Source organism: Penaeus japonicus, unplaced genomic scaffold (assembly GCF_977035675.1).
Source record: "Penaeus japonicus unplaced genomic scaffold, GWHDUDI00000001_assembly GWHDUDI00000019, whole genome shotgun sequence".
Taxonomy (NCBI): Eukaryota; Metazoa; Arthropoda; class Malacostraca; order Decapoda; family Penaeidae; genus Penaeus; species Penaeus japonicus.
This window is the reverse complement of record NW_028234421.1, coordinates 31,047,533-31,053,532: the sequence shown is the minus strand read 5'-3', so window position 1 is coordinate 31,053,532 and position 6,000 is coordinate 31,047,533. Positions and strand designations below refer to the sequence as shown.

At 31.6% G+C, this 6,000-nt stretch overlaps 2 non-coding genes across 2 annotated transcripts; both read right to left on the bottom strand.

The window, feature by feature from the left end:
- Positions 1-767: 767 nt before the first annotated feature.
- Positions 768-908, bottom strand: LOC122263273 (U4 spliceosomal RNA). Its single transcript, XR_006224071.1, has one exon. It is a non-coding gene; the product is annotated as a U4 spliceosomal RNA (small nuclear RNA).
- Positions 909-3,126: 2,218 nt separating this feature from the next.
- Positions 3,127-3,289, bottom strand: LOC122263267 (U1 spliceosomal RNA). Its single transcript, XR_006224065.2, has one exon. It is a non-coding gene; the product is annotated as a U1 spliceosomal RNA (small nuclear RNA).
- Positions 3,290-6,000: the final 2,711 nt, after the last annotated feature.

The window sequence follows — 6,000 nt, the reverse complement described above, 5'->3', positions numbered from 1 at the left end:
AGGACCAATCAAGGACCCAAACACTGACAAATCATCGGCAACTGACACGAATAGACTTCCGAGCGTGACTGCAGTGTACGAAAGAAAACAAAAACATACCAGGCAAGAGGGAAAGCCCCTCAAACTTTTAATACTCCAAGTATTATTTCGACTTCTTTAGCTAGCTACTCTTCCCCACCCCCCTAACCTTGTTTCCCCCCATGGACCTGGTCCATGTCTTTCTTATTATTCGGTAGTGGTAACTCACGAGTTTGGACGGGGTGAAGTCAACACGCTACCAGTGAGCTACCAGACGGCTAGTAGGTGGGTGTGTGGGTGTATAAATCAATGTCATACATTTCTCCCTAGTTTTGACTGTGAATTTTCAAAATCAAAATTCCACTACACTGTTCATACTTTTCTCTTTCAATCTCAGGTGCGACCCTAGTTGTCCAAAGTACAACGATGAATCATCTTCCATGTCCTTCGGACCATAGAAATGAATCCTTGCTTTCTCTTAGCCCAACCTGCAAATCTGATTAATAGTGATAAGAAAAGGAATCACCACTATTTTTCTCCCTACTCTTCGCTAACTCTTCGCTAACATGAGTCTGTCCCATGTTTTATCTATAACCTTTACCTTATTGTATTTCCATGTTACCCATTAGACGATTCTGAAAAAAAAGTGGGAACGGAAGCTATGCCGATATCACAATACACACACATAGAGACACTTGATATCTCCACTATATTTTCCTCGTCACCATATCGATGTATTATGTTTGCAGCCCTGAAGTGGGCTATCAAAAATTGCCATAGCCGTCGGTCTTTCACGACGTCCAGGCGGGGTATTGGGAAAAGTTTTCAACTAGCAATAATCGCACCTCGGTTGAACCTCATTGGTTACGATACTGCCACTGCGCAAAGCTAAATCATGATGTGGAAACCCCCAGCCCACCTTTTGCTACTGACGACTTCATTCCATACCACCGTGTAGCCAAACCGAATTATATATCACTTTGTATTTAAAATATGATAATTTAATTCTACAGTTATATATATTACTCATTATCAAGTGAAATAAAGGAAGTTCTCGCAAGGGAAAAAGTTAAAAAATCAACCATGACAGAATATCTAGCACAGTCATATTACTTTAAAAAGATTTTGGCAATGTATTATGAAGTTACAATTAGGTACGCTTTAATATATACACATATATACATATATGGTAGTTATTCTTTATAATATATATATATATATATATATATACATATATATATATATATATACATATATATGTGTGTGTGGTTATTATTTTCTTTCTCTCCCTGTCTCTGTCTCTCTCTCTGTCTCTCTGTCTCTCTGTCTCTGTCTCTGTCTCTCTCTATATATATATTTTTTTTATCCCATTCAGCCATGATCTATATTAAAACTGACGTTTGACTCGGTATAGTCGCATAATTTACTTCAGGATATGGTTTCAACAAGTAAAGGTTTGCCCTTGCCTGTTGTCAAGGGAAAACTACAAGATATACGCTAGTTACTATATATTTTTTTCTTACATTATACTACATGCAACGCTCTACTAAAACGTCATTAATTTGGGATTATTTTATGGAAGGGACATATAAATGTGTAATTCAAAGTAATTTACATGACACAGGACTCTAGAGTGGAACTAATCTGTTCCATTAAGGTGAAAGATTTATTTCAACTCAAATTTTACTAGTTTTTCTCTTTTTTAAGTTTGAAATTTAAACCCAATATCTTCATCTCGACAATCTGAGAAAAAAAAAAACTCGCGGCTGAAGGAAAACGTACGCGCGCGCCCGCACACACACATACATATACACACATACACATACATAGTTCATTTCCCCAAAGGTGATGTGCTTGATCCCAGTAGACAAACACCCCTATATACTAATACACATATATACATATCTATTTATCTATATCAATATATATACATATATATAATATGCATATATATATATATATATATATATATATATATATAGAGAGAGAGAGAGAGAGAGAGAGAGAGAGAGAGAGAGATGTAATGTATATATGATATATAAAATATATAAAATATATATAATATATATAAATATAAATAAATATATATAAATATACATATATACTAATATATATACATATGTACATGTGTATGTAATATATATATATATATATATACTTATATATATACATAACTATACATACATATTATACATATACACACAAACACCCACACCCACACCCACACACACACACACATATATATATATATATATATATATATATATATATATATATATATATATATATATATATATATATATATATATATATATATATATATATATATATATATACATGTGTGTGCCTATTTCATTAGAAGGTTTCCCCTAAATAAGGTGGTCGATTCACCCTGTTTCCCACTGCAACCTTGCCATACCCTTGCGCATGCGTGCAGGTGGCTCGTGTTAAGGAAGTGGGGAATTGAGGACTTGCTGGACCGCCACCACATCACCACCACTGGGCTTTGGGTTTGATTTTACTGTTTTGTAAATTTGTAATATTTTAGGATTACAATTGGCGTTTTCTTTTTTTTTGTTTGTTTGTTTGGTTAGAGCGATTGTAATATGTTACCGTAACGATGATTATTAAAGGTAAGGACCTTATTTTGTTCTCTTCATGTCTACTGATTGTACATTACCTATATATAGAAACATATAAGTACCATAAGTATACAGAAATAAATATTTTAAATTAATTAGTGAACTTGAAAAATACCAAATGAATTTGAAGAGCACATGATAATGTTCACTATTAACCCTTGTTATGAATTAGTATTCGAGGCCACTCACATCAGATTATCGTATCACAGAATATCGGGCTTGCAACTTGTGCTTATTACGCAACATGAAATAACTACAAGTATACTGATGTGTGACAATATATACACACACACACACACACACACACACACACACACATATATATATATATATATATATATATATATATATATATATATATATATATATATATTAACCCTGGATTAAAATTGCGTCACTTTCAGGGAAACTAGAATATACATGAACCAAGGGAAACCCACGAATGTACTAATCATAATCTTTTCTTTGGGGGATAGCGCGAACGCAGTCCCCCGCTACCAAAAATTGCGCACTCGAGTTAACCACATTTGGGTTAATCGCAGGGGTCAGCGCCACCGGAGTGCAATGGTGAGCCTCGCCCTGGGAGAACCGCCTTCGTGATCACGGTATCTCCTGTGCCAGGTAAGTATGCTTTCAATTCCCCTCCACCGGTCCCAGGGTACACTGACTGAGGACCGAAAGCAAGCAACAGGAATTAATAAAGCTATGCTTGTTTCCCTTTAATGTACGTTTATTTATTTTTAGAATTACATACTTACTTTTTCGTAACTAACAGCTTCAGTAATCATAATCAGCTGAAATTATTTATGATTGCTATACCAAGAAAACAGCTAAAATAAAATGGGAGCCACTTTCTTAGCAAGTTTTTTTTTATTGCAAATGCAAACGATGTGGCATTACCTCTAATAACCCCCTAAGAATAATCTGAAATATCATTACATCTTGATTGCAATTAAATCATCAAAAGGATAGCGTGTTCATGTTAATGAAATGGAATGATAGGTTAAGAATCTAACACGAAGAAAACGCATTTTCTTTAGCGTAAACTAAGGTAAATTAACTCGGACTGTACTTTCTGCAATTACGGTGCCATCATTACTGTTTATATCACCATGTCAATCATGTTCCCATTGCGATCACCTGAAAACGGTAGCGAATTGGTTATATTCTTGTAGAACACATGAAATACATTTAGTCCAGAGTTGTCGTTTTTATTCTTTCTTTCTTTAATATTCTAAACAACCCAATCCCCAACCAATCTCCTGTTATCCTCTATCTCCGCGATTTAGAAACGCAATGTTTAAACCGAGATGAGGATTACGCTAACACATTACATCTTAGATTTACCTCCGCTATGTAACACAAAAATACAAATAAATGGAGCTGTTGTCGTTATCATTGTTGTTATTGTCCTTATCATTGTTATTATAATTATTATTAGTGATCGTTATCATTTTAATGGTTATTTGTTATCATCATTAAAATTACTATCATTGTTAATATTGTTTCTATCATTATAATATATATATCATTATCATTATAAACTATATTGTCTTTATAATTTCTATCATTACCATAATAATCTTACCATTACAACTTAATCATTATCATTATAATTCTCATCATAATCAATATCAATCTCATTATTATCATTTTCAATAGTTATATTATCATAATCATTGTTAATACTGTCTTTCTTATTATCATTATTTTTATATTACAAACTTGTGTGTGTAACAGTTGCCAGAGCTGTCGTAGTTTTACAAATATCATTAAATTCATTTAATAAAAAGAAACCGTAAGTTAAGATTTTATCGACAAAGGAATCAGTCTTAAATTGCAATTATCCTTCACTCTGAACGATTTTTTGTTTTTATTGTGAGGTCAATGTCACGTGACTCAGGATCTATAGACCATGACATGACCTTCAATAATTCCCGTTACGGTCACTTAGTGTTACAATGGTCTCTGTTGATGGGTATTTTGTAATGAATATTGATATAGCCTGATTTATTATCTCTTAATCTGCAAGCTTTTTAATACTGACTTAGATAAATGAGCAAATGTATTTGCTAACATTGTAAACAGATTGATGCTAAATCATAATTTTGAACGAATAATTGCAGTTACACCCACAAGAGAAATACCTTTATTGATATGAACAACTAAAATTACCATGTACTTACTGGTAATCAGATCGGTCCTGATGCTAATAGTAATATTGACATTGGCTCTGGAGCTATTAGTAAGAATTATGATACATGTATTGATATAGATAATAATGACAAATGTACTGATATTGATAGTAGTAATGAAAAAGTACTACTATTTATAATAATGACGATAAAAGTATTGATATAGATAATAATGATAAATGTACTGATATAGATAATAATGATGAATGTACTAATATAGATAATAAGGGTAAATGTACTGATATTGAAAGTAATGATGAAAAATGTACTAATATTCATAATAATGACGATAAATGTATTGATTTGGATAATAATAATGAAAAAATACTAATATTGATAACGATGATAGATGTATTGGTATTGGTGATAATAATATCAAATTTATTAATATCATAATGATGATGGTAAATGCACTAGTATCGATAACAATAATGTTAATGTTCTAATATAAATGATAATAATGATAAATGCACTGATATTAATATTTATGGATGTGCTGATATCAGTAATGATATCAAATGTACTGATATTTATAATGATATCAAATGTACTGATATTTATAATGATAACAAACGTATTTATATTAGTACTGATAATAAATATACTGGTATTAATAATGATAACAAATGTACTGATATTAATAATGATAACAAATGTACTGATATTAGAACTGATAACAAATATACCAATATTAGTACTGATAACAATTGTACTGATATTAGTAATGATAACAAATATACTAATATTAATAATGATAACAATTGTACTGATATTAGTAAAGATAACAATTGTACTGATATTAGTAAAGATAACAATTGTACTGATATTAGTAAAGATAACAAATGTACTGATACGAGTAATAACAATGATGAAGGTCATAATGGTAATGGAGATGAATTTGCTATAACTAAGAAATGTGGTAACGGTATTGCCATTTATTAAAGTAGCGATAGTACATGACCAATATTGGAAGTAAAAGCTATTTTAAATTCTGTAAATCACGTCTATGTTTATGAACATGTTTGAATGACGAAAAGATATTTGACCTTGACTCGTAAAAAACTGTCAGGTCAGGAACCATTAATATACCTCACCCTCACTCACATTCCCATCAGTGCCACTGTCGTCGCATCTTGAAGATGGAT